Source organism: Chiloscyllium plagiosum, chromosome 28, assembly GCF_004010195.1.
Source record: "Chiloscyllium plagiosum isolate BGI_BamShark_2017 chromosome 28, ASM401019v2, whole genome shotgun sequence".
In the NCBI taxonomy this organism is placed as follows: Eukaryota; Metazoa; Chordata; class Chondrichthyes; order Orectolobiformes; family Hemiscylliidae; genus Chiloscyllium; species Chiloscyllium plagiosum.
The window spans coordinates 6802767-6814457 of NC_057737.1; the positions used below are offsets into that span (position 1 = coordinate 6802767).

General features: G+C 44.4%; 1 protein-coding gene across 1 annotated transcript in view; it reads right to left on the reverse strand.

Annotated features, from left to right (window-relative positions):
• dph1 (diphthamide biosynthesis 1) overlaps positions 1-11691 on the reverse strand; it is a 579143-nt gene that overhangs the window by 16100 nt on the left and 551352 nt on the right. The window lies entirely within an intron of this gene.

Below are 11691 nucleotides of genomic sequence, written 5' to 3' on the forward strand. Positions count from 1 at the left end.
CCCTCGCTATACAGATAGATACACACACACTCTCACAGATGTACCCAAACCCCTCTTATATACACAGAAACATCTACAAACACACATATCGCTAAACACACACCTAATCTCTCTCTCTTTCACACACACACACTCTTACAGGTCTACTCAAACCCAGACACACATATAACTACACCCACACAGACATATCTACCCACAAACACGCACACTTAACCACACATAGACACATACATATATACAGACAGTAATCTACTAATACTTCACATGTTTAGTTTTACTGTAAACTACTCAATAAGAACATAAATACAGCAATTAGAAGGAGGATTAGGCCATTTAGCCCATCAAGCCTGCTGTGCTAAACAACTAGATCACAGCTGATCTTCCACCCAAAAGCCTCATCTCTCTGTCAATCCATTTTCCCTAAATCTTTTATCAATCTCTGTCTTGAATACAGCCAACTACTGAGCAACCATAGCCCTCTGTGTTTAGAATACTCCGAAGATTCACAACTCCTGAATAAAGAAATTTCTGATCTTTGTACTTATTTTGAGACTGTTGCTCCTAATTCTAATAAATAAAGGGAAACATTGTAAAACCCCCAAATTTTTTCTAAACTAGATCACCTCTGGGAAATACTTAATCTCGTGTCACAGGACAATCCCATTGCCTCAGAAATCTGGTTGGTGAACCTTTGCTGCACTCCCTCTCTGGTAGGCATATCCTTCCTTGGGCAAAGGGACCAAAACTCTATGTAATATTCCTGGTGCAGTCTCACCAAGGCCCTTCTTTCCTCTAGTATTTCAATCCCTTTGTAATAGAGGCTAATATATCACTTTCTCAATTGCTTGCTTTACTGCATGTTAATATCAAATAATTCATGTACAAAAATGCTGAGGTTCCTCTGAATGGTAACATTTCTCAGTCTCTCACCTAGTGGCCTACTGGTAGCGTTGCTAGCCAATTAATCCTGAGACCTAGTAATGATCTGGGAATGCAAGTCTAAATCAGATGGTGGAATCTGAATTTTTTAAAAAACATCTGGCATGAAAAGCTCTTGGGTGACTGATTATTGTGTAAAAGTTCAATAATGTCCCTTAGGGAAGGAAACTGATGTCCTTACCTGGTCTGGCCTACATGTGACTCCAGACCTGCAGTGGTGTGGTTGACAAAAACAGAAATTGCTGGAAAAGCTCAGCAGGTGGTGTGGTTGACTCTGAACAGCCCTCTGAAATGGCCTAGGAAGCCACTCAGTTGCATCCCAGGGCAACTAATGATAGGCTATAAATGCTGGCCCAGCCATCAATGCTCACATCCCATGCAGGGGTAAGGAAAAGTCACTTTGGTCTTACAAGACCATAGGGCTGCTCTCATTGCAGAGAGGGAGAGATGACTGGTGGTGGTTTAACCTGAGGGTCACCTGCTTCTGGTGAGGAATGAGAAGCAGAGTCCTTCATAGTAACCTCCGTGACTATCTGGTCAGGTCCACGCCCCCCAACAACCCACCCTCCCCTCCTGGCACCCTCCCCTGCTACCGCATAAATTGCAAAACCTATGCCCACACCTCCCCCCTCACCACCACCCAAGGCCCCAAAGGAGCTTTCCACATCCATCAAAGTTTTACCTGCACATCCACAAGAGTCATTTATTGTATCCGTTGCTCCCGATGCGGTCTCCTCTCCATTGGGGAGACCGGACACCTTCTTTCAGAGCACTTTAGGGAACATCTCCGGGACACCCGCACCAATCAACGCCACTGCCCCGTGGGCGAACATTTCAACTCCCCCTCCCACTCTGCCGAGGACATGCAGGTCCTGGGCCTCCTCCACCGCCGCTCCCTGACCACCCGATGTCTGGAGGAAGAACGCCTCATCTTCCACCTCTGAACACTTCAACCCCAGGGCATCAATATGGACTTCTCCACACCAGAGGCTCCCAGCCTCATTCCTGATGAAGGGCTCCTGCCCGAAACATCGATTTTCCTGCTCCTCAGATGCTGCCTCACCTGCTATGCTTTTCCAGCACAACTCTAACCAATTTAAGATTGTCAGTCAGGCTTGCAGTATTATGCACATGCGTGTACTAGAAGCAACCTATATTAATACACAGGGTCTTGTCCTTTACAGGCAGAAATAACATTTACCTACAGTGTCTTTTTCAGCTGGACAAAACAGTTGACAACTATTATCAGGTTCATTTTTCAGGGCAATGCCTTGACCAATCAGAGTCAACTTGCCTAGTTTAAATCTAAACAAAGTTTAGCAATTAACTATCAGTCGTAATCTAACTGGAGCATTCTCCATGACAACACCTCTAACAATCAGGAATCCAATCGCTAATCAGTCAGCAAACTCTTCTTATAGAGTATAAAGTGACAGCTTTCCTGTTATATTAGTATTTCTTCTGAATTGTCTTGATGACAAGATGGAAATCTTTGATAAAATGTGTATTTCTTCTGCAATACTCAAACGTGAACAACCGAAAGACCACAGATTTATTCAGATGGTGGGAGGTCCAGATTTACAAAGAAGAGCACCTTTTCTATTTCTATAGCATCTTTTGTGACCTCAGCACATTTGCAGCCACAGAAGCAAGTCAGGAGTGTAGATTAGATTCCCTACATTGTGGAAACAGGCCCTTTGGCCCAACAAGTCCACATCGACCCTCCAAAGAGTAACCCACCCAGACCCATTTCCCTCTGACTAATGCACCTCCTACTATGGGCAATTTGGCATGGCCACTTCACCTGACTGGCGCATCTTTGGACTGTGGGAGAAAACCAGAGCACCCGGAGGAAACCCATGCAGACACGGGGAGAATTTGCAAACTCCACACAGACAATTGCCCGAGGCTAGAATTAAACCTGGGTCCCTGGTGCTGTGAGGCAGCAGTGCTAACCATTGAGCCACCATGCCGCCCGAATAGTTGTTGTCCTTTAGGAAATGGCAGCAATCTCTGACCTTTTGAGTTATCATCCCCAAAAATGGCAGTAACCCTAAGTGAGAATCCAAGGCTAACAGCCTCCATTCTGTCCATTCTCCAAGCTTTTGGAGGGCACTATTTCTTTTACCAGCCCTGTAACTTTCACTACGTTGCTGCCTCTCATTGAATGGCTTGTGTTTAAAGGTGATAATTGAAGTCCAATAATGATGGGCAGTCAATGTGGAGGGAGAGCAACCTGTGATTGGAGCCAGAGAGAGCAGTCGGACTTACATAGAGCTGCATGTTAGCTTGTCGGTTAGAGTTGAAGAGAGCCCTTGTTCATGCCAAAGCAATAAAGAATGTTTAATAGCTGAAGGGTATTGATTGCTTTCAATAGCGCCCATTGCATCTTATGCTGTAAAACACAAGGGATGTAGTTACAGGCTATCAACTCCAGCTAAACAACATGTGAAGGGAATCATCCCAACAAAGGTATTATCGATGAGCAAGTTCTGAAATAGTGCAGGAGCTGACATGCTACAATCTATCAATCACTGGGAATTGGGAGAATCAAACCTACTACACAGCAAATTAACACAATATTCATTCAATGACATCCTCAAAGGTCCACTTTTCAACCAGCAGATCACTTACATCGACTCAGATGCAATTCATTTAGTTTCATCAAAGTCAAAGTTGCTGGTTACAGCACCTTAAAGTGATCGCCCACCACCCTGGACATCATGCCAAACCTTTACACATTCACTCACACCTTATTAACAAGAACAATCGACAGGAGTATCATCGTGTTAAACTCAATTACCCTCAGATAGACAGCAATAAATCCAATATCAATTTCAGGAGAAATCTTTTTATCCAGAGAGTGATGAGAATGTGGAACACATTACAACAGGGAGTGGTTGAGATTAACAGTGTCAATACTTTGAAGGGAGAAGCTCGGTCAAGACATGAGGGAGAAAGGAACAGATATGCTGATGGGGTGAGCTGGAAGGCATTTCATGGAGGCTTGTATGGAGCATAGACACCAGTACGGACCAGACGGGCCGAACAACCTGCTAAAGGCTGGTATCTGTGATGCTTGGGACCACTGGAGGAGGCTGAGATGGATCATCTAATTGGCACTTCTAACTGAAGATTGCTGTGAAATGTTTCAACCTTATCTCCTGCACAGATGTGTTGGGCTCTTCCATCATTGAAGATGAGGATATTTGGGGAGCCTTCTCCTCCAGGGTGTTTTTAAATTGTCCACCAACATTCACAACTGGTGTGGCAGGACTACGGAGCTTCGATCTGATCCGTTGGGATCGCTTAGCTCTGTCTACCACTTGCTGCTTATGCTGTTTGGCGTGCAAGTACTACTGCTTTGTAGCTTCAGCAGGTTCACATCTCATTTTTAGGTATGCCCCTCTGCATGCTCCGTTGAACCCAGATTGATCCCATGGCCTGAGGTAATAGTAGAGTGGGGAAATGCTAGGCTGTTAAAATTCCCTGCTTCTTTCCCTGCATCCCCTGCAATTCTTTCCCCTTCAATAATTTTTGTCCAATTGCATTCTAAAGGTGACTATTGGATCCACTCCTAACCACAAACTGTGTCAGAAAGCTTCTCCTCATGTCACCCCTGGTAATTTTGCGAAGATTGTATGGTCTAGCCCAACTCCTGAGATTTGCGTACAGAATCAAGGCTGGGCAGACAGCACAGTCCTGGGGAGGATGTCTTTTGGATGAGGCATACCAATTCCCACAGGACTATTCAAAGAACAGCAGGCAAATTCTCTCTGGTATCCTGGACAATACCTATCCCTCATTCAGAAAGAGAGTATTCTGATCACAATCTCACTACTATTTGTGGGATCTTGCTTTGCACAATTTGATTGTTGAGTTTCCTACATTAAATTAGGGATTACACTTAAAAACATACTTCACTTTGGGGCATCCCAAGGATGTGAAAGGCACTATATAAAAGCAAGCCCTTTCTTTCAAATAGCCTATAAATCTATCACTAGGGCAGTCTGGCTGGTAAGATTGTGTGGCTGGTTGTGTAATGGAAGAAATGCAGTGATGCTCAGAGTCAAACGGAGCAAAACCTGTGTTTCGGTGGTTGTTTTATGTCAATAGCTTCGTGTCTGAATGTGTCACAGGCACTTGTCCCACCCCCACACCAGATGGACTGATGACAACTATCCCAGTCAGAGCCGGGATCTGTCACATGTAATGACGTGGACAGTAAGCGTGAGTGAAGTCTTGAAAATACAGAGCCTGCTGGAATTAATCTAAACAGAGCTGGGGAATGGTGGCGGGAGCTGACAGGGATTACTGGGGTCAGAGGGGAATACACTGATGATTTTGGTACTGAGTCACAGAGGTTAGGAAGGCCGGAGTTTCAGTCTGTACAGATACTTTTGTCCAGATATGTTATGACATACCTCTGGAGCAGGTGGGACTTGAACCCAGGAGTTCTGGTCCAGAGATATCACTGCACTAGGCTGTGCTCTGGATCTGACCAGCTGATCCCATGGGCTATGAGACCCACAAACAGTGAGAGAGAAACCAAAACTTCTTTCTTTGCAGAGAAAATTTTAAATAACTGTGAATGTTGGAAATTAGAAACAAAAACAGTTTTTCTCTCTCTCTGGGCTCCACCTCCACCCAATATTTATTCTTTCCCTCCTCCCCTTTTATTCATTCACGGGATGGCGGCATCACTGGCCAGGTCAGCATTTATTGCTCATCCCTAATTGCCCAGAGGGCAGTTAAGAGTCAACCACATTGCTGTGGGTCTGAAGTCACTTGTAGGCCAGACCAGGTAAGGATGGCATTTTCCTTCCCTGAAAGGACATTAGAGAATCCAGAAGGATTTTTCCGACAATGGATAACAGATTTGTGGTCATCATGAGACTTTTAATTCCAGATTTTGTTACTGAATTCAAATCCCACCTTCTGTCGTGGTGGGATTCAAACCTAGAGCCCAGAACATTAGCTAGGTCTCTGGGTTAAGAGTCCAGTAATAATACCAATAGACCTCTCCAGCATTTTTACCAACATTTTCCTTGCTACAATCAGTTTTGAAGAAAGGTCACTGGACCTGTGACGTTAACTCTTCTCTCCACAGGTGCTGCCAGACCAGGTGAGTTTCCCCAGATACTTCTGTTTTTGTGTTATGGACCTCCCTCCACTCCACTCCGCCAACCAGCGACCTGCTTCCTGGCCACACTGTTGGGTTAGTAGCTCTTCACTCCAACACTGGCAAAGCGCTGAGCAGTGCATGCAAAGTGGGGGTGCCATCTCCCACCCTTCGCCACGACAGCAGTTTGTTGCTCCTTCAGTGCTGGCTACCTCCTATTGGCCCATTGAGAGTCCATTCACTAAGCTCAAGTGGGCAGAGAGCACGCTCTCTGGCCTCTGATTGGCCAGTCCAGAAAAAATCAATGATGGGTTGCGGCTGCTGGTGAGGTGTGAGATTGGGATCTGTATCTGAGGCCAACGTCAGCAGCCCACCCCACATGGAAAGTCCTACCCCACGGCCTGTAGAACACTTACAGAAATGAAGAAAGTTTGCACTTAAACTCTGCAAGACAAGGAACGGACTGGGTTTGGGAGGGTGTTCTTTCCTCAGTGTGTGATGAGCCTCTAGGACTCACTGCTGCTGCAAGAACACAACCATTTGGAGCAGCAGTAGATCCTTTGTCCCTTTGAGCTTGCTCCACCATTCAATAAGATCACGGCTGAAGTGATTGTTACTTCAACTCTATGTTCCTGCCTGCCTCACTTTAACTCCCTTATCAATCCTAAATCTGTCTAAAACAGCTTTGATTATGTTTGCCATGGCTCATTAGGGAAGAGAATTCCACAGAATAACAAACTTGCTCCTCTTAAATTGGTGATCCCTAATTTTAAAACTGTGTCCCTAGTTTGAGATATCCTCCAAGCGAAGGCATATCCTCGTAATATCCAACCTGTCAAGACACCTCAGGATCTTGTATGTTTCAATAAGATCACCTCTCATTCTTCTGTGTTCCAGAGGGTATATGGCTAACCAGGCTATTAACAATTGGCTTCAATGGCCTGAATCCCAAAGCTTGACCACAATAAAAGGAATCCTGTTGGGAAATGTAAGCATCAGTCTGGATATTGAGAGGGGCCAGGATCAGGTTGGGTTGGGGTTTTGATTCCAAATCCATATCCCCATTGAAGAACCACCATGACATTTGACTACTGGATGGGGTACTTCCAGGGTGACTTGTGTCAGTTTCCTATGTTACCACGGTGACTGCATTTCAGAAATGCCTCGGAGGATGTAAAGGGTTTTAGATGTCCTGAAGTCAAGAAAGGCACCACAGAAATACAAGATTTTCCCTTGTACCTGAACCCAGAGAAAGAAATGGCCACATGACACTACCAAAAGCATAGTTTAAGACCTTAATCTTAAAATCAGGCCTGGATCATCTAAAGTGTGGCTAACTCTTAGATGCCCTCTGAAATGATTGAGCAAGCCGTCCAGTTCAAGGGTAGTTAGGGATAGACAACAAATTCTGGCTTTGCCAGTGATGCTCACATCCCACAGAAGAGTGAAAAATAAGGCTGTGACTGTGCCCACTGGAACACTGCCTGCAGATGGGTCAAGTTACAGCGATACTTTTAACATCCAACATCAAATAAATCACCTTGTCTTGGTTTCATGTACAAATAAGGACCATCCCTTCCACGATAATAGGGAGTCCAGTCAACATGAACAACTAAACCAAAACAAAGAACTACAGACGCTCAAAATCTGGAACAAAAACAAAAATTGTTGGAGAAACTCAACGGGTTTGACAGCATCTCTAGTGAGAGAAATAGAGTTAACATTTCAAGTTCAGGGATCCTTCATCAGAATGCATGTTCCAAAACATTCATAAATAAAAGGAAGAGTAAACTCTGGATATACATCTTCATTAAACATTGAAATTCCCTCTCCCATGAAGCTGTGGACGCTGGGGACCAATTTAACATGCTTGTTGGATAAGGACTTGAAGGATATGGAATAGGTGAACTACAAGCTAGTAAAATAGTGGGAAAGGCTTGAGGGGCTGAATGGCCTCATTGCAAGGAGAAAGGTTTTGCTTAAAAGCCTGATGTGAACATAAACATCAGCCTAGATTTTCAAAATGAGCCTTAAAACCCCAATCTGAGGAGGTCATTAATGAAGGATTGCAAAGCACCACAGATATAATCAGAATGTGCATCTGCACTGGTTCATCAGTTTAAGCTTCCCATTGAAACCAAATAAAATACTTGAAAATGATCTTTGCTTCGTCCATTTAATTCCAAAGGGCTTTCTGTGACATTGAATAATGTTACAGTACAGTAGCCAAAGGACACAGCAACAGTGTAATGGATACCAAGCAAAAGTCTGATGTACTCTGTGTCCGTACCTGAATCTAATGGATGATAATTGCTTATTTATGGAAGTCCTCATGATTGCAGAGCTATTATCTGAGCTCAGTGTATGTGTTCCAATGCACAATTTCACATAACAATGATTAAATGGCCCGATCAGCGGTAAATGTCACCACACATCGTCTTTTCTGTTTACCAATTCACTGTTTTCTTCCTGAACACCACTGCTATTTTACCTGTGTCATTTTGTGCATTCAAAGCCACAATGATGTGCTCAGGAGGGTGTTCAAAGTCGATTCTGGAGTCACTTCAGGACTCGTGTCTCTCGATCCTTGTAACCTCTTGCAGATCCCAAATTCCACCCTCTTCCACATCCGTGGGGCCTCAGCACTCCAAAATTAGAGGCTGTATCTTTAGCCTACTCAGCCTAAGCTCTAAAATTCCTTCCCCCACCCTCTCCTTTAAGATGTTGCTGAAACCTTTCTCAACAAGCCCTAATCCACTCACAATCAACTGCTGCTTTTTTGGAACTCCTTGGGCTCTTTTACTGCTGTTAGAGGGGCTATACAAATGCAAGTTGGTGTTGCAGCTTTATTGCACTGAAGGGATACCTGCAAAGCTGAACGTAGCTTTTGTGACTGAGGACTGAGAGATGCCAGGTGACTAGAGGCCTCTTTAACACAAGCCCTTGTTTGCAGTGAGTTCAGTTGGAAGCTTCCCCCATCGAGTCGAAGAGAAAGATAACACTCAGATTTAACAGCAGCTTCTCCAGCAGCTTCAAGACTAAATTACACGTAAGTGGGTCGACTCCAAAAGAACTAGGGACTCCATCTCGATGAGGGGCAGAGCCATTGAGGTAGGAGGCGATTCAAAGGGAATGGAAATCAATGAAAAATGAAGAGAAACAGAAAGTTCAAACAAAGTTCTGGGGGAAATGTGAAACTTTTTTAAAAAGGCAAGAGCTGGAAATAATAAGCAACTCTTGCAGCATCTGCACAGAGGAAAGCCGAGGTAACGTTTCCAGTCTGATAGGATTCTTGAATTCAGAGGATAGGTTTCATCAGTCAGGGCACTGAGTAGAGAAGTTGGGAAATTATGTTGCAGTTGTACAGGAGGTTGGTGAGGCCGCACTTGGAGTATTGTGAGAAAGTGAGGACTGCAGACGCTGGAGATCAGAGTCGAGAGTGTGGTGCTGGAAAAGCACAACAGGTCAGGCAGCATCCAAGGAGCAGGAGAATCGATATTTTGGCCATAAACCCTTCTTCAGGGCTCCCTTGGGTGTATTGTGTTGAACTTTGGTCTCCTTGTTATAGATAGAATGTTATTAAACTGGAAAGAACGCAGAAGAAATTTACAAGGATGTTGCCAGGGCTCAAGGGTCTAATTTATAGGGAGAAGTTGGACAAGTGAGGGCTTTTTTCTTTACAGCATAGGAGACTGCGGGGTGATCTTATTGAAGTGTATAAGATCATGGGAGGCATGGATAGGGTGAATGCACTCAGTCTTTCTCCCAGGGTTGGGGAATCAAGGACTAGAAGGCATCAGTTTAAGGTTAGAAGTGAAAGAATAAAAGGGAACCTGAGGGACAACTTTTTTACACAGAGGGTGGTACGCAAATGGAATGAGCTGCCAGCGGAAGTGGTTGAGGTGAATACATTAACAACATTTAAAAAGCATTTGGATAAATACATGGAGAGGGAAGGATTAGATGGAAATGGGCCATGTGCAAGGAAATGGGTTAGTGTGGATGGACAGTTTGTTTGAGCCAAAGGGCCAGTCTCTGTGCTGCAGGACTCTATGACTCTGTACTGGGCTGTAAATATTAACTTTTTCTCTCTCTTAAAGAGAATTAATATGTCAGGGCTATGACCAAGCAGACAACTCCCACCCCCCCAAAAAACCCCAAATTCGAATCATTCACTCTGTTTTTCTCTCTACTGATGCTGCTTTACCTGCTGAGTGTTTTTTTAGCACCTTCTATTTGAATTTCAGATTTCTACCATCTGCATTATTTTGTTAGATGGGAGTAAATCACTAATTCTTACAACAACTTCCATAGCCCAGAATCATTCAGTTATGTCGTGAATACCTGCACTAAATATCAGATTTGTACTGCCTTTATTGTTATTTCATGGGATGAGAGCATAGTGGGTAGACCATCATTTGTTGCTCATACCTAACTGCCCTAGAGAAGAGATGGTGAGTTGTCTTCATGAGCTGCTGGAGTCTATCTGGTGCAGGTGCACCCATGGTGCTGCTGGGAAGAGAAGCCTAGGATTCTGGCCCAGTAACATTGAAGGAATGGGCATATATTTCCAAGTCAGGATGGTGAGTGACTGGGAGGGATTCTTGTAGGTGATGGTGTTCCCAGGTATCTGCTGCCCTTGTTGTCTCAGTAATAGAGGTTGCAAATTTGGAAGGTGCTTTCGGTGTCTTGGTGCGTTACTTCAGTGCGTCTTGTACAAAAGACACACGACTGCAAATGTTTCTGTGGTAAAGGGACATGGTAGATGTGGTATCAATTATCCTGGTTTCTTTGTCTTGGATGGTGACAAGCATCTTCAGTTTTGGTGGTACTGAACCATCCATTGTTGGCAAAGCCAACATTTGTAGCTCATTTTGTTTGGTTTGCAGTGTTCCAAGCACCTACTGCTCTTGTCCTTTTAGACGGTAAAGGGTCTACCTTAGGCTCTTGGTGAATTGCTGTAGTGCATCTTGTAGCTAGTTAAACTGCTGCCTCTGTACACTGGTGTTGGAGGGAGTGGTTGGGGTATGGATTGACTGTTACTATACCCTTTGTTTTGGGCAGCATGTTAAATGAAAGGAGATTTTATAAGTGAGGTAGAGTTTGGAATGGTATCGCTGTATGTACTGGTGTAGAAATTGAGTTTCTGAGGCCTCCTTTTTAGCCAAATAAGTAGGGGATAGATTTCCATTTGAGTCATACTTTAGAGGAGTTGAAATCCACCCTCTTCTTCCTACTGCATAACAGGCTATGAGGTTTGATCAGCCCTTCATCAGGAATAAAGGCAGTGAGCCTGAAGCGTGAAGAGATAAGCTAGGAGAGGGTGGGGGTGGGGAGAGAGTAGCATAGAATACAATGGGTGAGTGGGGGAGGAGATGAAGGTGATAGGTCAGGGAGGAGAGGGTGGAGTGGATAGGTGGAAAAAGAGCTAGGCCACCGCAGGAACTGTAAAACCTGCGCCCACACCTCCTCCCTCACCTCTATCTAAGGCCCTAAAGGAGCCTTCCATATCCATCAAAGTTTTACTTGCACATCCACTAATATCATTTATTGTATACGTTGCTCCCGATGCGGTCTCCTCTACATTGGGGAGACTGAGCGCCTCCTAGCAGAGCGCTTTATGGAACATC